This window comes from Danio rerio, chromosome 1 (assembly GCF_049306965.1).
Source record: "Danio rerio strain Tuebingen ecotype United States chromosome 1, GRCz12tu, whole genome shotgun sequence".
Taxonomy (NCBI): Eukaryota; Metazoa; Chordata; class Actinopteri; order Cypriniformes; family Danionidae; genus Danio; species Danio rerio.
In genome coordinates, this window is record NC_133176.1 from 14985103 (window position 1) to 15011279 (window position 26177).

The 26177-nt window shown below is 33.5% G+C and overlaps 1 protein-coding gene and 1 long non-coding RNA gene across 5 annotated transcripts in view; both read right to left on the reverse strand.

Annotated features, from left to right (window-relative positions):
* LOC137489979 (uncharacterized) overlaps positions 1–26177 on the reverse strand; it is a 656302-nt gene that overhangs the window by 314039 nt on the left and 316086 nt on the right. The window lies entirely within an intron of this gene.
* LOC101886839 (uncharacterized) lies at positions 7462–13899 on the reverse strand. Its single transcript, XR_002458741.3, has 6 exons — positions 13653–13899; positions 12814–12886; positions 11707–11917; positions 11378–11581; positions 9536–9704; positions 7462–9292 (listed from the first exon to the last, which is right to left on the reverse strand). It is a non-coding gene; the product is annotated as an uncharacterized lncRNA (long non-coding RNA).

A 26177-nucleotide genomic window follows, 5' to 3' on the forward strand; every position in this document is an offset into this window, starting at 1 on the left:
TATATACTGAACTTTCTTCAGGAGGAAGCTAGGATCAGACGTGTGCTTTTACGTCAGTTTGGTGGTCAACAAACACATTGGAATCACAGCGAATACTTACTTCATAGACATAAGAATTAAATCCAAATAAAGCTTGAAATATGTACTTTTAAATAATCCAACTTCATTTGATAACAAAAGTTTTCTGGTTATGTAATCTGTATGAAACGAACGCGAGGTACAGTCAGTCGTGTGAAATGCACGGCACATGATAGCAAGCAACTACTCAAACACCCACAAACTTGTAAACAAAGATTCATTAAATTAGCCATTGTTCATTAGGCATCAAGGTATTACACTGCATTATTTCACAGTGCAATGAGGGGTTGACAATTGTGGGGGTTTAAAATAAGTATGCTAACCGCACCTCTAAATTAAGAGAGCAGAACCTACCTTTACCCCAGGGTTAAAATATGGGCATAGAAATATGATAACCTGATGTTAAGTGCAGCGTGTAAAAGATCCTCATAAAGATTCCTTTATTTACAAAAGGGCTTATTTATTTGTGTTTGTACAGTCAAATGTGAATCATAAAAACTGTCACCAATACAGCAATGACAGGTCAAAGACATATCTCCCCTCCCCTTTGAAACTGTTGATGTTAAATGGCCTCAGATGATCGCCTGAAAGGCACAAGGCCAATTAACAAAGAGAACTGCTGGCCATGACAACCTGCAGTTCAATTCAATTAGCTGGATCAATATGGAACATGAGAGGGCAGTAACAGAAGACATTTCTACCAATTTGGGCTTATGTGAAGCGTTGTTTCCCAGAACATAGTTTACAACTAGTCTATAGTGACAACAGCAACATACACTTGGCGAATCACCACTGACAGTTTAATTTAACTATTGTCATCATCCATGTTTAGGTACCAAGGAAAAATCGTGTTTTCATTTTCCCTTTCTTTGAAGAAAACAAAAACAAACACTCTTAAAAGTAATGGTAATTTACTTGTATTGATGGTAGTGGTGTAACAGATCACAAATATCACAGTTCAGATCATGTTATGGTTTTTTTTGTCACAGATCGGACCATTTTTAGATCAGCCAAAAAGAGGAGACAAATGCATTTACAAAAACAGAACCGCAATAAACTTTTGGTTTCAACAAACAGACCTTAGAACCTGTAATTTTATTCAAAATAAAATGAAGAAATAATCAGCTGAGTAAAAATAATTGTAAATTGTTCAGTAATGTAAAAATTCGCTGTTACTACTATACTGTTGCTGATAATGCTAAATGTATAAATCTAACATTATAATTTGTACAACCCATATTTTTATTTAGTATTTATATTTACATTCATATTTAAATTTAGTCTAATTTTTCAATAAATGATTCAGCTATTCACTCATAAAACGTCATGCTTCATTGCTAGATGTATTGTTTTTTAAGAATTATTCAGTGGTATATTTTTGATGGCTTGATGTCACTACCTATTGGTTAAATAATGTAATTGCTGACAGGAAAGCCTAAATGCTTTCATACATGCTATTTGAATGACGCGAGAGGCGATCTCTCTGCGGTCGTTACAAATTTAGAATATTCTTCTAGTAAACAAAATGTATTAGTCCGCAGGTCACATCTGTTCTGAACCGTGGGTTGTGATGCGTACAAATCACGGATTAACAGTGATCTGATACACCCCTTATTGATGGTTCCATGTTTTCCGTTTATTTACGGTGGTGAATTGCATTGCTGAACCTTTATCTCTGCTCTGTTGACTTTTATTGTTAAGAGTTCAACTCTATAGTTCAACAAAGTGACTTTGACTGACATTTTAGTAGTTTAAAATAATTTTAAAAATAATATATAGAGAAATAAGCCAGTAAAACAACAGAAAATGTAATGGCAGTGTATTACAAGGTTTTTGTACTGTAATATACAACATCCAGCCATACTCAAAATGTCTCTGTCAGTGTTTTCAAAGTATTATATTTAATTTACCAAAGTCACACAAGCGGCAATTTCACATCCATCACATCCATAATGGAGACGTGTCACATCCATAACGACACTTTTTCGTCATAAATGCAAAAATATGAAATAAAATAAAATCGATCAATTTTGTTCAACAGAGAGCTGACTCTTATCTTTGTGATTATCATTTTTTCTTCTTAGTTGTGCAGTTTAACTCACAGACTTTCTACAAAGTATGTTGTAATACTGTTAACTTGGGAACTGTTTTAGTCACATCCATAATGCATGTTTATTTTCCACATTTAAAGTTTAAAAAATGCTTACAGCTTGATATTTTTCTGATCCCTTAACTCCATGGTCAGTTGTTCTGAAAACATAAACAGTAGCTTCAATATAATGTTAACGTAGACTTGTGAATTTATGTTTTAAGTTTTTACTGCAAATGTCACATCTACAACGCTAGAATTGCTCATAACGATGGTTTGTTTTGTAGACTATTGGGGAAAAAATGCTTAAAGGGGCTAATACTTTTGCCCTTAAAATGGCTTTAAAAAAATAAAAACTGCTTTTATTCTAGCAGAAAAAAATAATAATAATAAGACTTTCTCCAGAAGATAAAATATTATCAGAAATACTGTGAAAATGTCCTTGCTTTGTTAAACATCATTTGGGAAATATTTAAAAAAGAAAAATAAATTCAAAGGGGGGCTAACAATTCTGACTTCAACTGCGTGTGATCTATAGTTGATTAACCATGTGGATGAATGATAACAGCCTTCTGAGCCTACTAGTAGGTGCAGAAGGCTCCTTCTGGCTCATATCTATCAACTGATAACTCCCTTTCAATCGAATGATAACACTCCTATGGCCTGACAGGTTTCCAACAATTTTCTAAGTATGTTATTTTGTGTTTCACTAGAAAGAAACTCAAAGGTTTGAAGCCAAGTAAAAAGTGAGTAAATGATGACAGACTTTTCATTTTGGGGTGAACTGTCCCTTTAATAGTATTTTTTTTTTTTTTTGGTGAGTTTTATTAAATAGACATTATGCCTCTTTGGGGTGATGCTGAATAAATGTTTAATTACTCAATTCTATGTTCTGATGAACAGTAAATAGATGATGTTGCATTGACTTGAGCTAATGCCGGTCCAACTTTCAATAAAAGCTCCCCACATAAATCCCAAAACCAGCTGTATTAAATAAAAAATATATAATTGTTGCAGCACCCAACAGTACATGACAGAACAGTGGTAACCATAGCAATGCTCTGCCATCTCATAAGGGTATCGGCTATTTTTGACCAGTATAATACTATAGTGAGTCACTGTAATTTTGCAATTTCGACTAAACTACCATTGACAGAGGCGACTTCACAAAGTGCACTCTTGTAGTGCTACCAGGTCCACCACATGAGGAATGCATGCTGAATTTCTAAAAAAGGACTCACAATCTCCATACCGCCTGGAGGGCTTAGATGATTGAAACACTTTTCCTGTATTTATTTTGTCGTCAAGTGTACATAAAATAACTAATCTTAAAGTACCACTGACCCGATCAGGATTTGATTGATGGAATCATTTATTCAAAATGTTGAGGTTTGAATGTAAATCCAGGTTCATACCACAAATTAGACACATTTTTTCCTCTAAAACCGTGCTGCCACTGGCAATGTTGAAGACATATTACAACAGCAATTTTCAAGGAAGGCTGTGTTGCACTTTCTTTGAGGACCAAAAAAAAAAAAAAAAAAGCCCATGGCCATTTCCGCAGGAAGTGCCCACTTATACAGGAAATTTGACAACAGTGTTTTCTGTTCCTGTCCTCACTCCAGGGTCTATCTTCAGCTAACGTGAGCACGTCCAAGACTGTGCGAGCGTTTATTGATGAATCACTTTCTTGGCAAGAATAAAAAGAGGCTAATGCACTCTTCGGTGGGTGTGAGAGAAAGAGCTAATGCGTGTAATTAAGCTATCGACGGCAGTTAGCATACTAGTGCCAGATCTCGGTGGACGTTATTGAATTCAGCGCCTATTGTGACAATATCGCTTCATTACTGGGACTTCTTAAGATTGATTGATTGGTGGAGGGAAAATCTTACAGGGGAGAATTCTGACTGTTTATGGATCGAAGCCGAACTTCAGACTATTTTCAGATTGCTATTTCTCAACATCAGCAGAACGCAGTTATTAAGAATCTTCCGGAGTTTGCAGAGAAATCGATGACATTTGCTCACACTAATAAACACAATCAGAAAAAGTGCTAATTGTTGGAGAATAACTAAAGTACTAAAAATACAACCTGCACTCTGTTAAAGTGTAAGCTGGAAAAACGAATTCATTCATTCAAACGAATTCATTCATTCATTCAGTGCCCTTCTGAATCAAATCAGCAGGATGCCTGACTTTAACTGCAGTTACGCAGTTTCACTTTAACTCACGAACATTTCATTCATGCCCCGTGACAAACTGGGGTATTAGACGCAAATAAAAAGTAAGGACTGGTAAGAGTGATATATCGGTATATAACAGATGGTATCGGTAGATAATCAAAATTAAAGTACTTGGAATAGATGGCAAATAAACCTGATCAGGACACGCCTACTAACCGCCAACACAAATGTGTATTTGCAGGCAACCTTTCATTATGAAAGCTTGATTGGAAACCATATGAAGATAAATTTATTAGGATGCGTATTTTAAAGTAAAAAAAAAAAAATATATATATATATATATATATATATATATATATATATATATATATATATATATATATATATATATATATACCAAATAACCAAAATAAAATCTTAAAATAAACTGGCAGCACTTTTTTTTTTTTTTTTGTATTTGCAGACAAGCTTTCAAAATAAAAGCTTAATAGAAAACTGTTGAAAATGAAAAATTATTGTTTTTAAAATTACTTTTCCTTCATCTTAGTCCCTTATTTATCAGGGGTTGCTACAGTGGAGTAAACCACCAACTATGCTGGCATTTTTTTTTACACAGTGAATAACCTTCCAGCTGCAAATCAGCACTGGGAAACACCCATACACTCTAACATTCATACACTCACTTATACATATGGACAATATTTTGTTTACCCAATTCACTTATGCTGATGTCTTTGGACTGTGGGGGAAACCGGAACACCCGGAAGAAACCCACACAAACATGGGGAGAACACGCAAACTCCACACAGAAATGCCATTTGGTCAAGCCAGGACTTGATAAAGTGACCTTCATGCTATGAGGTGACAGTCCTAACCACTGAGCCACTATGCCGCATTAATAATAATGAGGAAAATGATATTCATTCATTGTATATATGTATCATAATATATTTATCATATATAATAAAATGTATTTATGTCCATGATAATTTAGTCTTTTAGAGCTGAATTAGTCTTTTAAAATGACTAGATAACTCCACAGAAACAACAAGTTTATAATAAAACCTGCTTGAATCTCTGAAGGACTGAAACTGCGTAATCCTTTCTGTAAAGCTTACTCAAATATGAATATCAAGAAATAAAAATCATTGTTCTTGAAAGCTAAACATATTTTATTCAAAGATAAAACCTTTCAAAATAACCCCACTCGCTCCAGACTCATTAATTATACATAATTCTTATTTATTTTCATAATTTATTTTATATTCTATAAAATAGTATTTGGGTCATCTAGTGAACATTCCTGGTGAATATATTTCCAATATAACAATATAAATAAAATAAATACTGCAATGCCATTTGATTCCAATATCGTCTATCATTACTGCAGAGCTTACAACAAATGCCAATACAAACACCAAATAAAAATGAACCAGTTCCAAGAAAACACTCTACACTGCTGCTCTTAATATTACATTTGCTCTAACACTGGTGAAAACATGAATTTCCTTTCCATTTCCTATTTCTTTGCAAATAACACCTTTGCTATAACAAGCTCTCACTACCAAGGCTTTGAAACCAGAGTTCTGCCTATAAACCAACCCTTTAAACAACATCAACAACTGTTGCACTGCTTTATTCACACACAATGTGTGCATTAAGATTAATGACAGAAACAAAAGCATTAAAAGCAATAGTGGCATGCAAAATTCTCTACTGAAGCTCACCTGACCTTTTTGTTAATGGTGATTTATTCAACACCCACCATAGCTGCCGCACAACAACAATATTTAAGCAATGTCATTTGTTGTTTAAAAAGGTCCATAACTCTTCTGATCACAAATGCTGACAGCACTGCAAGAGTTCTGTTTATTTTTTGTGTGTTAACTTTAGCTTCACTAACATACTAAGAACCAACTACTTTGCAGGTGATGTAGCCAGATTTCGACAACAAGCATACCTGTCAATTTTATGACATATTCTTGTCTGTTCAGACAAGAAGAGACACTAAAGCACCCAAAAAATGACAAGCATCAAGGAATAAGAAGTCCAGCATTTATTTTATTTTATTTTTTTATTTTTGATTGCATAATAATATATTCACATCACAGTCAAAATATGCCCACCTGGCAGCTTTGATTGCTGATTACTGAATTTATACTGGACCAGATTTCTATTTCACACAGTATAGGGTCAGCTAACTTTTACTTATTCATTTGCAACAGACAAAAGACAGCTTGCACTGTAAAAAAAATTCTGTTGTTTTTACAAAAAAAATTTGGCAGCTGTGGTTGCCAGAATAATTTAGTAAAAAATACAATAAAATTGTAAACCTGTTTACAATTTAAAACTGTTTATGTACAAAATAATTATGTAAAAAACTATTTAATAATATGTCAAATTTACAGAAATTTTATGTAAGAAATAATAAAATTTTTTGTATTTTAACAAAAAAATCTTGTTGTTTTTACAAAAAAAATTTGGCAGCTATGGTTGCCAGAATAATTTTGTAAAAAATACAATAAAATTGTAAACCGGTTTACAATTTAAAACTGTTTATGTACAGAATAATTATGTAAAAACAAATTAATATTATGTAAAATTTACAGAAAGTTTGTGTAAGAAATAATTACATTTTTAGTATTTTAACAAAGAAATCTTGTTGTTTTTACAAAAATATTTTGGCAGCTGTGGTTGCCAGAATAATTTTGTAAAAATTACAATAAAAATGTAAACCTCTTTACAATTTAAAACTGTTGAACATATAGAATAACTAATCTGGCAGCTGTGGTTGCCACAATAATTATGTAACAAAAATACATTGTAAAATATAAACAACTTAACAGCATAAAATCATCACTTTAGTCAATTGTTTATTCATAATTATCAAAAAGTAAACAAGTAAATCTTTTCTGAAATGGCACAACTACACCTAAACCAATTATTTTAAGAAGACCAATGTTGTTTCGTATACTGAACATAGTTTGATTTCAGTAGCAACTGTAAATCATTTGCTTTACCCTTGACCATTAATACGATAACTTGTATGTTACACATTACTTAGGAATATAAATTCTAGATATGCTTAGACCAGAAACAGCACTCAAAGACTTAGTAACCAAATTATAATTTGTATTTATTAACCATAAACAAGTCAACATTGTCTGTCAGTTCACATTTGTATTGCTTACTTTCCTTACAAACTATACATTCACCATTTTGAAAGCATGTGACAGATTAATGATTGTCTTCTTTAAAAAAACAAATAAGGAAAATTATAGACAAAGACATGGGAGACATTGCCAGTGAAACTAAAATTTAAATGGCAATAAAATGAAAGATATTCGGTAACACTTTGTAATACCTACACACTATGAATCATTTATCAACCATTAGCATATAGTGAATTAACTATTCACTATATGCTATTAACAATAATAGCTATTAACATTAACTGTTAAGCATTAACTCTACATTAACAGACGTTAGTAAGCAGTTTATATACAAGGCTACAAATGCTGTATTCTTGTCTTATGAGCACATTTATAATGTGTTTAATAGTTGTACTTTCATAATTTGTGAGTAATTGATTTTTCATGACTAAATTAAGTATCACATTATTTACGAACCATTTGTATTTAAGAGCAGTTGGAGATATTTAAGACAATTGAGTGAGTTAGTAAATGACTAATAAACCATTGAAAACAATGTTTATATATCTTATTATTCAGGCATATAGAAATGGTTACCATGTATGTTGATAAATGCTTTACTAGCACAACTTCATCCAGTTTTATGACCTAATCTAAAGTGAGGACTATTTATGCTTTATAAATCCCTTATAAATGACTAATAAAGGCTCAGTATAAAATGACCAATACATCTTTTCAATCTGATCTAAAAAGTTAAACTACTGTAAAGTTTAAACATTACTGAATAACAGGAGTGTCATAATGACATAAAATTGGATTAAACAACAATATAATTTAACAATATAATAGGATGCAACATTTTATTATTTAGCAATGTTTAAACTGTACAGTAATTTTATTTTACATAAGATTGCAAAGATTAATTTTTCATTTGACAGAGTTTCATTTGTGTTTCTTCAAATTAAAAAAAATAATTCCTGTTAAGAATTTAATAAGGGATTTATAAAGCATAAATAGTCCTCACTTTAGATTAGGTCACAAAACTAGATGAAGTTGAGTTAATAAAGCATTTATTAACATACAAATTAACTATTAATATATGCCCGAATAATAAGATATATAAATGTTGATTTCAATAGTTTATTAATAATTAACTTACGCATTCTGAATGATCTTAAAAAAACCACCAACTACTCTTAAATAACTGGTTTGTAAATAATACTATACTTAATTTAGTAATGAAAAAAGAATCTTTAACCAAGTATGAAAACACAATTATTAAGCACAATACACATGCTTTTAAGTCAAGAATACAGCATTTTTAGCTGTAGCTATAAACTGTCTACTAATGTTTATTATAGTAGAGTTAATGCTCAACAGTAAATTAATTCACTATATGCTAATGCTTAATAAATGGTTCATAGTTTGTAGTTATTTTAAAGTGCTACCAACTTTTCTTTTAAATCGATTTAAGAGTTGTTTTATAAACAAATATTCCATACAAACAACCAATTCAGGAATTACCTAATTCAGAAAACACTAGATAAAAACGCTAATAGTTGTGTACTAACTTAAACACATACATTAAGCATGGCAGATCAAACAAACCTGAGAAACTGGCATTCACTGTATGTCAAATCTTACTGACTTCAGTCCATATTTAGACGTCACGCCATTCATGATCTGAAAGTTCCTGGATCAAGGTAAGAACTCTTGGGTTCACATGAAGACGGGCTGTGTTTGTCTTCTCCACTTTAGTGCCTTTCTCTGGGTTGATAGAGAAGAAACACCTGGGCAAAAAAGAGAAAAAATTAAATAGTATTAATGATAAAAAAAAAACAACTTATTTTTTTGGGGAAAAATACCTTTTTAATTGAAACTATAGTGAAATGTATTAACCTATACATATAAACCAAGGAAAATAAAAAGAAAACTTTGCATTAGCAATTTAAGTATTCATAAAAAGCCACTGCATCAATTACTTTAATTTTTTTCACTTCAATGTTGTATAAAGCCTGTACAAAAACACATACTTCTGCAAAAACTCCAAGATTGATGCCAGCTCTGATGGGTAATGGATGTCGAAGCAATAATAGCTCCCAAACATCATGCACAGGGCAGAAATAAAGGAGGGGATGTTGTCATGTACAACATTTCGATCCACACACAGCAGGAAACGCTTCGATGAAAAGCAGGATTGGCCTAAGAAAAAAGTTAAATAAAAGTTACATTTGGTATTTATTTATAATACCATAAAAGTAAAAAATACAAACAAATTAAAAAATCTTTTACAAGATTTATGTTACTATTATATTAAATGTTATCATGAAAGTCTTTGATCTTGAAATACATAATAATTCTAGTAACAACAATTATTAAACACCATATAAGTATTGTTGTACATTCATGATTACTAATGGTAACACATTTATTCTTATTGTAAATTATGGAGCTAATAATATGATTTTCCAATCTGAATTTGAATTGTGTTAGTTTGAATTATTGACAATTGTAATTCTATAAATCTAAATTTTTATATGCCGTAAAAAAATTTGAATTTGAATTTCTTAACTTGAATAATGAACATCTGAAATTTAAGACAACTAAATTTTTTAAGGCTGAAATTTTTTTATAGACGTTTCAAGTTTTCCGAACAAAAAATATAGAACATCAAATTCAATATTGTAAAATTCAAAACCAGAAATTCAAATTGTGAAATTCAGATTCAGCAGACAGTAGGTCGGGGGGGGGGTGGGGGGGGGGGGGGGGGGGGTTGTCTAGGGGAAGGATGCTTTTAGTTTCGGGTCACATAAAAAAAAAAGTTGAAAAATCAAGTGGCTTTCGCTGTACATTATTCACAACAATAAACTTACCACCTCTTATGTTGTAACCATTTGAAACAAAGTTTAAAGCACTTGGACAAATGAGGTTACCAAGAATCTCTGAGCGAGTCATTCATAGTGAGTCACTTAATTCATTTATAAATGAGCTGAATCGAACGACTCTGAATGAACAATTCAATGACAAAGATAGGGATTTGGCGCCACCTATTGGACATTTTGGTTTCAACGTATTTTAGCTAAAAAATAATGTCATATTTTTAAATATATGGAAAAATCTGATCATTCAAATAAATATAAATGCAAGGTTAAATATGACATTTTGGATGCCAATAGATATTTAAAACGGGCAGCATTTCAGTGTTGATGATAGGCTTTGGCCAAACATCATTCAAATCTTCCTAAAAATACTATACGTTATGCTGTACTATAAATATTGTAATAAATATTTTATATAATTTTATGAAATTTAACAATAAAATATCCTATATAATTTGACAAAAAAGCAGGAGCATGCAAATATGTCATTTACCACAGCTGTTAAGCGCAGGGAGTTTGAAAATGAAACTGATTAATCAATGAGATGTAACTGAATTAAATATATGAATTTAGTTCACTGAAGCATATTTATTACACAAACTACTGAAAAATAGCGGACTCCGATAGTCAGTTTGCAGAAGAATTGTGTCCTACTGAGCCTCAAATACACCAGTAAACTCACACAGCTCTGTGAATAGCCGAAATGCTTAATTTTAGCTTTAACTTTTCAGTGATCGTCTACTCTTCCCTGTTGATGACTCCTGACCTACTTTCTGCTGAATCTGAATTTCACAATCTGAATGTCTGGTTTAGAATTTTAGAATATTGAGTTTGATGTTCTGAATTTTTTCTTCCTGAAAACTTGAAACTGTACTTTTACAAACTGGATATGTCCAGTGAATTGAATTCAAAAACACTGCTAGCAAAGTATACAGAGTAATAGATGGGGGTGTGGTTGGGCCAGGGTACTATTCTTTAGTGAAGAATCTCATTTACCACAATTCGGACCATCTCTCTTCTCATTCGTGAACTTGGTAGTTTTCCTCTCTCCAAAAAATGTATCCCATGGTATCAGAAACGTATCCACCCAGTCTACATCTGGGCTTTGGGAGCTGCTGGTGGAGGACGATTGAGAACTTGCAGGTGAACTATGGAAGGCTGTGGAAGGTTGTGATGAGCTGCTTGTTTCTGGTGTCTGGCCTGCAAAAGATCATACACAAACAATAGTCAGTAACAAAGTTTTTTTTTTTTTCTTTTCAAGACCTTTTTACACCTGTTACTTTGTGAACTTGTCTTGTAGCATTCTGCTCTGTAACACGACTTACATCTTAACTTCCAAGCAGCAAGAACTTTGAGCTTGGATTGGCCTCAATGCTGTCAGCAAATCAGATTCCTCAATAAACTGAAAATCATCATATGTCTCCACTCCAATGGATTGCAATAACTCCTCTAAAATATCTTTTGTTGCCTCTGGAAGGTTAGGCAAGACCTCTGTGATGGCAGTACGAAGAAATGTTGTCTCCAAGTCAGTCAATACTGAAATTAAGCAAGTAGTGATTAAACATGTAGTTATTACATTTATTAAGAGTTTATTTCTGTTCATCTAAATGCAAATAAAACAAAAATTCAGATCTTACTATTATTTTAAAGAGATAGTTTACCTAAAAATTTGAAATGTATAATTTATTTACCCTTGACACATTTAATACCAGTTTGAGTTTTTTTGGGGGGGGGACAGAATGTTGGAAACTTGTAATCATCAACTTTTATAGTAGCAAGAAATACTATAGAAGTCAACAGTTACAACATTCTTCAAATATCCTCTTGAGAAAAAAAACAAAAACAAACAAACCCCAAACAGGTTTGAAAAAAAGAAAAAGTCAAGGTTAAGTAAATGATATCAACACTTAAAATTTTGGGGAAAACTATCTCTTTAAACTACCTATTATTTTAACTAAGCATACATGATGATTTTTACCATATTTTTTCCACCTCTGTGGACAAGATCTCTTTACTTCAACAGCACGCTGTGTTTCAGCAGAATGACTTGGTACCCATTACCAAAGTATGATATTAGCGGATAAAAATCAACCAAGTCATTAATGCTAAGACACTGTAGCCAGTTACTCTGTTTAGTCATAGAGTACAGATGGTATTCAAAATGATATTCAGCTCTTTGTATTCTCATTACAAAAACACAGCTTCGCCATTTTGAATTAAAATGATGAGAAGTTCTCCAAAATCAAACTCATAATTTTTAGACACAAGAAAATGTCCCTTTTTGTATGATGTTCCTTTATACATTATTTCTGTCAGTAGTATTAAACTCTAAAAAGAAAAAATTCACTGCATGTTTGATTGATTCACTGTAAAGACTTGGGTAAAAAGGCAGGCATGGAAAGATTTCAAGTATTGAAAACAGCAGAGTTTACCTTTATTCCTTTGATCTCTTGATAGTCTTCAGATTGTAAATCATGAACAACAGAATCAAGTTTCAGAGGTTCACTGTGGACCACAAACATTTAAGTTATCGCTCTGAAATTCATTTCTTGTGATTTCACAATACCTGCAAAAATATTGAGCATGACTGAAATTTTCAGTTGACCCACCAATGGCGTGTGAACCCAAATTATGGGTATTATCACTTATAGTATCATTTGAAGCAGCTCTATGCTTCCTGATCATGTGAGTTGTAAAAGACGATTGATTGTAAAAGTATTACAACCCGTTACTGGACAAGACACAGGTCGGCCATCTGCTAAATGCTCTTTTAAGTGGCTTATTAAATCTTTAGCCGTGTTAAACGTGCGGTCACACAACAAAATGGAACATTTAAATCAGCAAAAACTGCTTTAGTACTAACGGTTGAGGCAAACTCAATGTGATCCCTATAGACATGTGCTTTTAATGCAGCGTAAGCGCAAAATGTTCGCATACAGCCAGCAATAACACATTTGAAAAAACAATGGGGTTCGTTTCTGTGAACTTTACAATGCAACACATAACGTTAACGTCTCAGTGTGTCAAGTGTTTTGTTGCAAAAATGACACGTAACGTTAATCATCTTTAGACTTCTAACAAAATCTTCAGTTTTTTCAGCTTTACGTTAGTCGGACGATACGACAAGTGGCCGAGTTACCTTTGCATTGTAACACAGATTATTATTCCGAAGACCGTGCAACACCCCAAATAATACCCTCTCCTTTTTTGCAGGTGTTTGTATGGTAAAGCGTTTAAAGTACAAAGTAAACCAACTTTTTACTAAACTTACCAGTGCCTCGGTAGTTAGAAATGCTGCAAGACGTCTTCCACAGCTTTTTCTCGCGGGCAGGACAGATTGAGCGCGCGCTCTCACAAACAATATCTGTAAAATGGCTGCTCCCGCAAGAATCAGATTGGTGATTGGACAAGGCAGAACAGAGTTTGAAATTCAAACGCAGACGTTAATTTACGCAAAAGCATACATTTTAAATAGAAACACATCGCAAAAATAAAGGACCCTTGGGGACAAATAACCCTTATCTTTCTATGTAAGCCTACATTAAATATGATAATTAGCAAAGCTAAAATAGCTTATAGACCATAAGGACAATTCTAAACAGACACATTGCCTTAAAACCCCTCATTTAAAACTTGTAAATATGTCATGTAGGATAACATTTGTGATAGTTCTACTTGCTTACACTTGCTTTTTTATCTGTAATAGCTGATTTTTGTTTGTTTAGTATCATTTTGTAATTTTTACAGCAGTTTTCAGTATTACATGTTTTTACTATTCAATTAACAGTGATCAGTAAATTTTACAAATAAACATTGTTATTGATACACAGTCTTACAGTACAATTAACAGTTTAATTTAGTTTAACATTTTACAACTGTATTTTTATTTTTTACAAAAGCATACTGTAAATTTAACGCTGTTTCATTGTTTTTCTATTTACAAAATTTAGATGTCACAATTTTACAGAATTTCACTGTTATTTTCACAAACATTTTTTACAGTGTGGAACAATATTAAATAACTGATAGCTGTCAGGGATAACTGGGCCTAAAGTGTTGAAAAAAAAAAAAAGTCATGCACCACTTAACACCGCTGCTAATCTCTTGAACATTGGCACATTCATCAGGAATCCCCCAAACCAACCCTCTCCTATACATTTTATGGCAAACAAGTCTTTCTAAAGCCTCACAGACATTTAAGTTTTCAGCTACTGTAAGCTGATAACAGTGGTTCACCATCCCCGGCCTCACGGACCAGTACCGGAACCAGTGAAGGACCCACAAACTGCCAAGGAATAGATCTGCAACCCATATGTCAGCAAACCAGTTAAATCCTGCATGTTTGCGCAAGAAGTAGATTGATAACTTAAAATATTAAATGATGGCAGCCACTCACATATTCAGTCTTTTCCATGCACAATTTTGTTATTTCTGATGGAGGCGCGATATTGGGAGCACAGTTGAAAACAGTTTTAGATTGCTGAGAGTCCCCTGAGTGTCACGTGACAAGAACTGACCGATCAACTTCATATTTTGTTTGAAATATACACATTTGGGTAGCACAGCAATGCTTTTTAATTGTCTTAATTTTAATCTTTCTTGTATCAGAGTTGCATCGATGTTTTGTCAGCTTGTCATCCTCTGACAAAATGGTTGATGGTCGCCTAGCAATCTACCCATGACCACCACCCCAAAAACCACTGAAAGAAAACCAACCATTTAACTGTAATAAATGCAATAACAAAACTGCGCCCCTTGCAAATCAAAGTGTTTCAGATTTCCCAGATGATTTCACTCTCTACCCTTCTCTTTCTGCTTCTCTCTCTTTTTCTCTGTTTTATGTGTCTTGCTTAAGTACTTATATACTATTTGTCCATTCCCTGTAGTCATAATTAAGTGATTGTACACACGTTTGATTGTCAGTTTTTGCATCATTGAACCCTCTACATGACAGTTTTGCTACAGGCTCTATAACTGTCAGTACTGTGAACACCAAGACAATTTCTCTTAGCCAGAACAAAATATTCATTTTGCTTTGAATCAATAGAATATATTGATTAAATTGTCAGCTACTGTTCAAGTTAAAAGCGAAATATTGAATATGTACATTTAAGCAAAGCCCTATTTGAGCAAATTCGCTACAATGATTTTTGGTGATTGGTTTTGAGTGATGGCATGAGAACTGACTCTGCCGTTGGCTATACAGGCCCATACATAGATAAATCCAAGGCGGTGATGAACTGTGTGCTGTGACAGGTTGTCCTGGTCATTACTGTTTTAACTGCTGATGATTTGTTGCACTGTGGCCAATGTGATCAATGCACAACTTCACAACAGTCTCTGCTCTGACAATGCAGCACGGCAATCTGTCATTTGGTCATCCATGTACAACTTTTGATACATATTTTACACTTTCTTTTCCAAGGCAACAGCTGACACATTTATATTACATTCCAAAAGGCTGAAGGTCAGAGGCACTGTGCCATCGCAAATTGTTCCTTTTTGAACGTTTACCATTCTTACAACAAACACTACTGACCAAAAGCCAGTCCTTGAGTGGTTTATACACCGCTCTGTCAGCTGCACCTGTGGCACTATTTGCTTGCTAGCTGTGACCACTGTTCTAATCTGGAAGCAGTCGTAATATAATGGCTCACCAATGAACATATCCAAGTTTAACACTCAATGGGCTCTATTTTATTGATCTAGGTGCAAAGTCTAAATTGAATGGCGCAAAAGCATTATCTTTACTTTCACTATTTACTCATTTACTTTCATGGAGTAAAGAAACAGTATTGTGCACACTCCACTGAAGGCATCCATTAGCCTACATATTTAATTTTGTTTGTTAAGTACAAAGATTTGTTTCAAAACTATTTCTAAATTATGTAAATGAATTAATTAAAAGTTAGTGTGAGTTATATCCAAAAACACGTCCTATTCTTATGCTCCATATGGTGACGCATATGTCTCTAAAAACTGGAGACATATAAAAGACTAAACACACAGGACTAAAAAACAGCTAGACAAATCGAAACTTGTTTTTATTAAAGCAAACATAAATATGTATATAATAATTTATACAGAGATTAATATTAACATTAAACAAAAGCAAGTTGTCATGAATAAACTGATAAAAGCCCCTCGAGATGAAGGCATAGAGGCAGAGATTTTTATACGTAAAAAAAAATTACAATTTTTGTAACTTTTTAATCTTTTAATGACTTTTCATTTGTAAAGATATTGGTGTATTGCTGTACATCCTGTGTGTATTAAGCAATGTGTAAGTGAGGCGCACAACTAACGCGCTCTGCGCTGGACTTTAGACCTGCTTTTAGCTTTAGTTCCTCAAAAAAGCAACGCACCAACAGTGCCCTATAATAGGGCCCAATGTCACCAGCAACCAGCGATTGCATTACATGTAGTCACAAGGGGGGCTTGGTCAAACAACCCACATAGAAGGAGAGCACATTAAGGAGACTGGCGGCTAAAAAAGTTGGCCTAATTAAGAAAAAATAATAACACCTGTTTCTTTGCAGTAATTGGGATAGACAGACGGTACAGAAGCTGCCAGAGCTCCTTAAATATAAAATGTGTTTGTTTCTTACCTGAGTCGCCCACCTTGCCTTCTTCCTCACTCACATAAATCAAACTTTGTTATATATGTAGTGTTGAAGTCAAAATTATTAGCCCACCTGTGATTTTTTTTTCTTTTTCAGATAAATCAAATAATGTTTAACAGAGCAAATAATTTTTCACAGTATTTTCCAAACTACATTTTTTTTTTCTTCTGGAGAAAATCTTACTTGTTGGCTAGAATAAAACCAGCATTAATTTTTTTTTAACCATTTTAAGCCCTTTTTATAATATTATATTTTTATTATTTTTACTATTATCATATTATTATCCCCTTTAAAGCAATATTTTTAATAATAACTTTAAGCTGAAAACAAAGGTCTTGAAAAATATCTAGAGCAATAAAATGCACTGTCATGCATTTTCATCATGACTGTCATCATGGCAAAGAAAATTAGTTAGTAGAAATTATTAAAACTATGCTTAGAAATTTGTTGAAAAAATATCTCTGTAAAGTATATTTAAAATATACAGAAGGTCTAATAATTCCGGAGGGCTAATAATTCTGACTTAAACTGTACAGTTGAAGTCAGAATTATTAGCCCCCTTTGAATTTTTTTTCTTTTTTAAATATTTCCCAAATGATGTTTAACAGAGAAAGGACATTTTCACAGCATGTCTGACACTGTTTTTTTCTTCTGGAGAAAGTCTTATTTGTTTTATTTCTGCAAGAATAAAAGCAGTTTTTAATTTTTTAAAAGCTGTTTTAAGGACAAAATTATTAGCCACTTTAAGCAACAATTTATATATTTTTTTGTCTTCAGAACAAACTGTCGTTACACAATGACTTGCCTAATTACCCTAACCTGCCTAATTAACCTAGTTAAGCCTTTAAATGTCACTTTAAGCTGTATAGAAGTGTCTTAAAAAATATCTGGTATAAAATAATATTTACTGACATCATGGCAAAGATAAAATAAATCATTTATTAGGAATGAGTTATTAAAACTATTATGTTTAGAAATGTGTTGAAAATAATCTTCTTTCCAGTAAACATATATTTTGTAAAAAATAAACAGGGTGGCTAATAATCCTGACTTCAACTGTTTATTTATGTATGTGAATGTGTACAGGTATGTATGCTGTATGTTGAAAATTAATCAAACTTTTGCTAGGATTTTTTTGCAAACTTTAAGAGAACACTGCACTTGAGACATAAATAAGAATAAACAGTTGCTCTAAGGATATCTCGTTTATTTGCAACCAGCTTACACATAATATCTTTCTTTGAGTCTTTGAAATAAACCTGCATCTTTGGTCTTCAGTTATCGTTACACCTATAAAGTACTAGCATTTGTCTGTCGCTGTCTCCCTCTCTCTCTCTGTGTGTGTGTGTGTGTGTGTGTGTGTGTGTGTGTGTGTGTGTGTGTGTGTGTGTGTGTGTGTCTCTCTACAGTCACTTATTGAATCATCCCTCAACCTTGTAAGCATGACTTCTGAGTGAACAGATAAAGACCTGACTCTTAGCCTGACTCAGCCTGGCCTTGCAATCAAGTGTGCAATGCAATGTGTGTGTCATCTGAAGCTAGCATTGGAATGATTAAACATAAACAAACTTAGAATACATACAACATGCAAAGAATTTTTTTTAATTAAAACGAATTTAGCTGAACAAGACCCAGTGCTAGCCCTTATTTGCTAGACATGCCAACACCTTTCCCACTTTTCTTTAGAAGAAACATTATGCCCTAAGGGCCCAAATGAAATTGATTCCAGAAGAAACCAAAAATAATAGATTGCAACTTCACTAGGAGCTCAGAATAGGGACTTGGGCAAGCCAGCTGATGCCAGGAGAGCAGATGTCACCAAGTTGTTAATGATCGTAATCTTTTCTCTGTATGACGCTAGTGGAAGAAAAATATCTGTCAACATACAAAACCTTCTCCAAGGCCTATTTATGTAAGTGAAACACCAAAATGCTGTATTCCCATGTTTCATCTATCGTCTGGCTTATGTGATAATTCAAGGACACCATTTACAGTTTTAACTTCAAACAAAGCTAAAATCAAGTTAAATTCATGAAAGGTTAATGAAACACCAAAACACATATATATATATATATATATATAATGTCCCACATTGCTAAAAACACCATTAAGACACATATATTGCATTAAAAAAAGAGAAAAGTAGTTTGTTTTTGTGTTGTTTTGAGCAAATGTGTTCCTCTGGTTAGAAAAGATATTTCGAAGCAATGTCACGGTGATGAGATCATTGTTTAAATTTCAGCGTGGAGACTGTATGTCTGTACTGGCCAGTACAAAGTAATGTCATTGACTTTTCAGCACATCTGGTCATTAATTAATGAGAAAGAGTTGGTTAAAATCAATCGGCGCACTCTATTGTGAACGAGATGTAACTTTATTAATGTGCACGATATAACTTTTAAGACTTTTTTTACCTTTTACAGTGTTCAGACAGATGCCACGTGTGTTGCCAACCAAAATTCAAACAAGTAAAAGAAGAATTATTTGAGGACAAGAGTTATAAGTGGTCTTGTTTCCATTTCCATGTGATGAGTGCACAGCTCATGTGTAAATCCACATATATGGATTACAGTGGTCTGCTAACATGCCACAAAAATTCGTTAATAAGGAACAATTTTTTTTTACCATTGAGCTTTTCAAATCTGGAAATGGTGAAATCCAGATAAAAATAAATTTAAAAAAAAGACACGGTTCCAGTTCATTTTGATAGTCCTGTCTCTACAGATTTGGTAAGTCTGTGATCGGTGTTCTCTGTATATGTTTATTCAGATGGCAAAGTTGGTTAGTATCGTCAACAGTACTCTTTTAGTTTTTAAGGACATACCTTATTATGGACTGAAAGATTCGCTGTAAATGCTGCTCTCCGAATGTAAACATGTAAACACCTTAATCAAACTATTACAATTGTGTAAGATTTTGTGTAGGAAACCCTTCCTTCTTTCGCCACTCCCACCTAAACAACGCTGGATTCTTTCCACTTTCCTGTCTTTTTGCAAACTAGAAGTGTGAAGACATCCTGCTGAGACAGAGGGTGTCCTGGCCCTTTAACAATAGGTCAAAGGCCCCCTCTGAAATCGCCTACTACTCAGTAGGTACCACATATGAATTTGAATTTACTACATGACTGTTTGAAAAATATGTTCTATATAGTATGAATGTAAGTAGTATGTATGGAACTCAGACATACTCCATTAAACATTTCTCATTGTTTCACTTCACTTCCATTCATGAATTCTCTCACGGTGCATTATGGGATAGCGTACAGTCCATCGAATGTGCACTTCAGAATCTCACTGATACTAGAAGGTCATCCAGGTACTTCTCGCTGACTGTTTTTCTATGAATTCAGACATACTACCAGCTACATAGTACATAGTATTAAATGATATGGAGGTGTGCAATGTCAGATGCAGCAATGGTAATTCTTGAAATATAGAGCAGAGCTTTTCAAAGTTAGTGTGAGTAACTTGACTCCAAGACCCTGTGTAAAGGATTGAAATTGTGGATTATCTTCATTGATAAATGCATAAACCTTGCAACTGTTTAGTTGTTAGTATTTTTGTAAAAAAAAAAAAAAAATATTTCAATTTTTAAAAAAAATACAGGGTGAAAAAAAAATCGAAGGCAAATTATTCAATGTTTGACTTTCAACTGCATGACTCTGTAGTCATCTGCCTGCTTTAATGTACTGCAGCAAAGCAATCATTTGAATGGATGAAGATGTCAGTCTCACGGAAAAGAAAACTTGATGAATAGACAGTTCAATGGTTCAAAGTTTAATGGACAAATAAGTATGTGTTTATTTTGCCAGAAGCCAGCACAAAGCCATTCTGCCACATTTTCGTTGTATTTAATATTTTTTGAAGACAAGTGTAACTTTATTTATAGAAAAATCAATAGCATTGACTTGTGATGCTTGTTATGGATGCTTAATAAAAACAAGTTATGCAATATAAATTGTTTCAGACTTTTAATCTTAATAAAAATTCAGATTTGGATATTTTAATGTAGCCATTGAGAACCCTTCATATAAAGTATAATAATGACAAATATATAATGACAGTGTATAACGATGTACTAATTCAAAGGAAACATTTATTCAACAGCAAAGGCAGGAAAAACAGAGACAACAAGAAGATAAGCTGGTCAAGGAGGGAAAAAAATCAAAGGAGAATACAGGAAAACAAAACAAAACAAAAACAGAGAGGTAAAAGATAGAGTGAGAATAAAAGTGTAGACAAAACTGAGTCTAAGTTTACTTGATCTTATCGACTGTGTGGAACGCGCACGCTGTCTGAATTCTGTTTATACACACACTCTCTCCTTTTGGGTGGAATTGATTTCCATTAACTCCACACATCTTAATCGGGTCCTAATGCTCTCCTTGACTGAAGGGAGCCCGAGAGCTGGCTAGTGTGTGTGAACCGGCCGGGGAGTCTCTTCAGTGCCAGGTAGCGGTGTATGTCTATGCATTTATCTTTCGGCCAGTGTGTATGTGTCAGTTTACCCAGCTGTCTCTCAGGTCCTGTTCTGATTAATTGGGAGTAAATGAGTATTGAGTTCCCAGACACTGAACACCCATTACACTCCCACCAATTAATAACACCTCTACACAACACACACACACACACACACAAGAACAAGCAAGCACACACACACACACACACACACACACACACACACACACACACACACACACACACACACACACACACACACACACACACACTTGTACACCTATCTTTATGGGGACTTCCCATAGACGTAATGATGTTTATACCCTAAAAACTATAATCTAGCAACCCCACCCCTAAACTCAACCCTCACATGGAACAATCTGCTCATATATATTTTAAAAACACTTAATTATCTGTGATTTATGAGCTGTTGCCCTCATGGGGACCAAAATAAGTCCCCAACAAGGTCAAATTTAATGGTATTTAGATTCTTGTGGAGACATTTGGATGCCACAATGTTAGGAATTCAATGTGCACACACACATACACGCAGATAAAGACTCTCCAACTCGCACTTTTGAAATGTTGAGCTTCAGTTGTCTGGTTTTCTGATATAATCCTAAATTATTACTTTATGGGAGAATGCAGTACACTGATCAAGCATTCACAAAAACAAAAATGACTGATGATGGCTGATCTAAATGTAAAAATTATAGATTCATTTTTTTAATATTTCACATGCAGTGCACCAGAGAAGTAATAGAACACTTCAGTCATACTGAAAATTGTAGGACTGACATTGCATTAAGTCAACCTAACAAGTTACTTTTATTCAAAAATACCCCAAACACTCATTGAGAACACGAAGAAAAGTAACTATCTGAGAAAAGTACTTGTCATTTGTCTTTTAAATGCCGCTTAGTTTGATATTTTGTTATGTAATTCACTGAAAACAATATATTTTAAGTGGCTTAAGTGTCTAAACACTTTCTGGGGCTGTTGTGTATGTAGTGAATTAACAAATTTGCAAGCTCTGAATCTTGTGTCATTTACTAGTCAGCGTGATATAGATGCTTTCAGACATTCTTTGTAGCACAGCATGACATTTGAAGCTATTAGAGGACGATCAATATCATGTTATGTAAACTAATGTGTTACAAAAGCTTCAGATATTCAGAAGCATCTTTTAATAAAGCTACTTATCACAACAACACAAAGCAACTAAGCAAAGTAAACAATTTAACCATGAACTCAGGTTAAAGCAGCTCAAAAATGTCCCAGAATTTAAATGAAGGAAGTAAACAAATCAGTAAGTCCCTTAAATGTTAGCAAAATACAGAAGAATTGGGTTGTGTGTGAAAAAGAAGCAGTTAAATTACTGACTGACTCTATTTAGATTATTCAAGTATTACAAGTATTGCACAGCGGCCAGAGGGATTTTGAGGCATTCTTCTTGCAAAATAGTGGCCAGGTAACTACTAAATTTCCTTCGAAAACACCCCTAAGTGGCTCAATAATATTTATATCAGCTGACTGTGTAGGCCGAGGGAGCTGTTCAACTTCACTTTCATGTTCATCAAATCACTCTGTCACCAGTCTTGCTGTGGCCAGAGGGGTTGAGGCATTTTTTTGCAGACTAGTAGCCAGGTCACTACAATGCTGGTGGAGGAAAACGTTTCCTTTAAATCACCCATAAGTGGCTCAATAATATTTAGCTCAGGTGACTGTGCAGGCCATAGGAAATGTTCAACTTTACTTTCATGTTCATCAAAACACTGTCAACAATCTTGCTTTGTGTATTGGTGCATTTTCATCCTGATACACGGCACCGCCTTCAGGATACAATGTTTGAACCATTGGGTGGATATGGTCCTCAGTAGTACTTTCCGATGACGCCCATCTAGCACAAGTATTGGGCCTAGGGAATGCCATAACATTGCAGCGCAAAACATCCCTGATCCATCCCCATGCTTCACTCTGGGCATGCAAAAGTCTGCGTGGTACGCTTCTTTGGGCCTCCTCCACATCATAACTCTCCCAGATGTGGAAAAGACACTGCTTCTACTGGTGGAATGCGCAATCAATGAAAATTGACCACCAGGCTGCTCAAATTTAGCCATGAAACTCCACAACACTAAATCGTCCAGTGTTTCAGTTTTATTGTGCAACCCCAGTACATCTAATGTATCTATATGCCAGAAAACAAATATAATATCTTCAAGTAATATTATTATATTTGCTGAGATTTATTATATGTAGATGTATTATATCAAATTATTGTAATTATATTTTAATCCAACCTTATCTAGAACCATAAAAAACAATGTATAGTAATATACAGTTTATAGTTTACCACACAGATTATTTAAAAATTTTAAAGATACATCTCATTAAAATAAAATGTTCTGATTTATGGAGATGTGCTAATTCAGAGGATATGTAAAAGCTCATCCTATACTGTAACAGTGCAAACGTGGACTGCCAGAAAGTTCTGTCAACGTCTCACAAACTAAAGAACATTCAGTCAATAATGGAGAAAGAGTTAAATCTCCCATCCCCCTTTTTAATGCCTTTAAAAATCAGACATTGCATTATCTGAATGTGCAAAGTTGGTATTTACGTTTTTATCTTCTACATGCTTTGCAATTCTCTTTTTATCATCTATCGCATGCAGAGAAGACAAAAAAGATAACGCTGACAAACCACATACACACTCTAGGGAAAAGAGAAGGAGAGAGAAAAATGATACAAAGACAAGCTCACCTACTGATGCACAGATTATTATTTTGAATCAATATCCTGGGCTTTAAAAACACATACAATACAGTTTCCAAAAAAAGTGCGGAATTTCTTATATGAATGACACTTTTTAACCAAATGGTTGGTTTTGTCCATATTTTTTTGTCCACTCTTTTTCTGTGTAAAGCCATTTCAGAACCTACTAAAGGTCCACAGTCAATATATTTTCACTAGATTTTGACATCATCAACCATCTGAATAATTCTTAACATGTGGAGAGCTCACAGACATTTCCATTTCTGCTTTTAAAGGCGTCAAAATTGGAGTGGCATCTACTTGTGGATTTTGACATTGTAATATGGTCATTTAAAACTAGATTTCTTTCTATAATGTATTTGCTATAACCAAAATAGGTTGGTACTGTAGGTACTGTATTTTCGGACAGGGTTTACAGAGACAGAGCACATTTAGGCCATGACCCCACCATGGGGAAAACATTCCCACTTTCTCCATTGACTTTCTATTGCAGGAGGGTGCCTTTTATCATTTCTGACTATATAAGTGTAAAACTTGCTATGTGACAAAATGTAAAGTAGAAATTATAACTAAAATATGTAGAACTAAGTTTTTAAAACCTGTCGACCCCCAAAAAACAAGTGTTTAAAGACACAAAAGCCCAGCGCAACATCTCACATTAGAGAAATAAATTCTTGCCCACTAGGGGGAAACAGTAACATTTAACACCATGCCTAAAATCTATTGTGTGACAGGGTGCACAACAAACTAAATTAAAATCTAGAACTAAGCTTTTACAAGCTTCCGAATCATAAAAACCAGCCTTTAAAACCATGGTTTATAATGTTTTCTGTCAACGTTTACGTTTCCCCTCAGTGGTTTAAACCTTAGTTCGCAAATGTTAGATGTTGAGCTCTAATTGTGTGTCCTTAAACACGTTTTCTGGGGTCAACAGGTTGTAAAAACATTTTTTTTAGCTTGCCTACACTTTGTTACATAGCATATATATATATATATATATATATATATATATATATATATATATATATATATATATATATATATATATATATATATATATATATATATATACAAAAACACACACACACACACAAACACACACACAAACACATATATATATATATATATATATATATATATATATATATATATATATATATATATATACAAAAACACACACACACACACAAACACACACACAAACACACACATATATATATATATATATATATATATATATATATATATAAATTCATCTGAATCAGAAATGGCAAGGAGGCACAATGCTACAGTACAAAGTCAATGGGAGAGTTTGGATTGTTGAAGGCGTGGGCTTCAGACATGGCACTATGTCCCTTTAGGTAAAAAAAATAATAATAATAATTAATGGGTAGCTTCTTAATGCCAAATGTAAAACCTGGCTCCTGAAGTGAAAACATTAGAAAATCACTGCCAGTACATGGTTTTCTAAAGAACTCCAGAATAAGCTGTTCCTTGAGGAACTTACCTCAAGCTTTACACAGCAAAACCCTTTCTGCTGGTAATCGAAGCCTTTATTTTGAAGAGTGAATGAGTAATAGAACAGTGTTTGTAAAACTGAGAATGTCTGTCTTTTCAACAGGTTTGAGCATAATCTCATAGAGAAAGCGGTACAGAAATGACCTCCATGCATTATGAATTTATTGTCAATTTCACCCTTTCATGATGCATGGCATGCAACGACCGATCACTAATGGTGTAATGAGAATTTTAATGCCTTATAAAAAGGACACGATATTTGTCATATAAACACACCATCAAACACCAATACAACTACTACTATGCACACAAAAAATTATGCTTTGAATAATTTATATCAATACATCTATGTAACATCAGTGTATACATAATTCAGGGTGTTCACAGGGTCTTAAAATATAATAAAAAGTCCTTAAAAAGTAA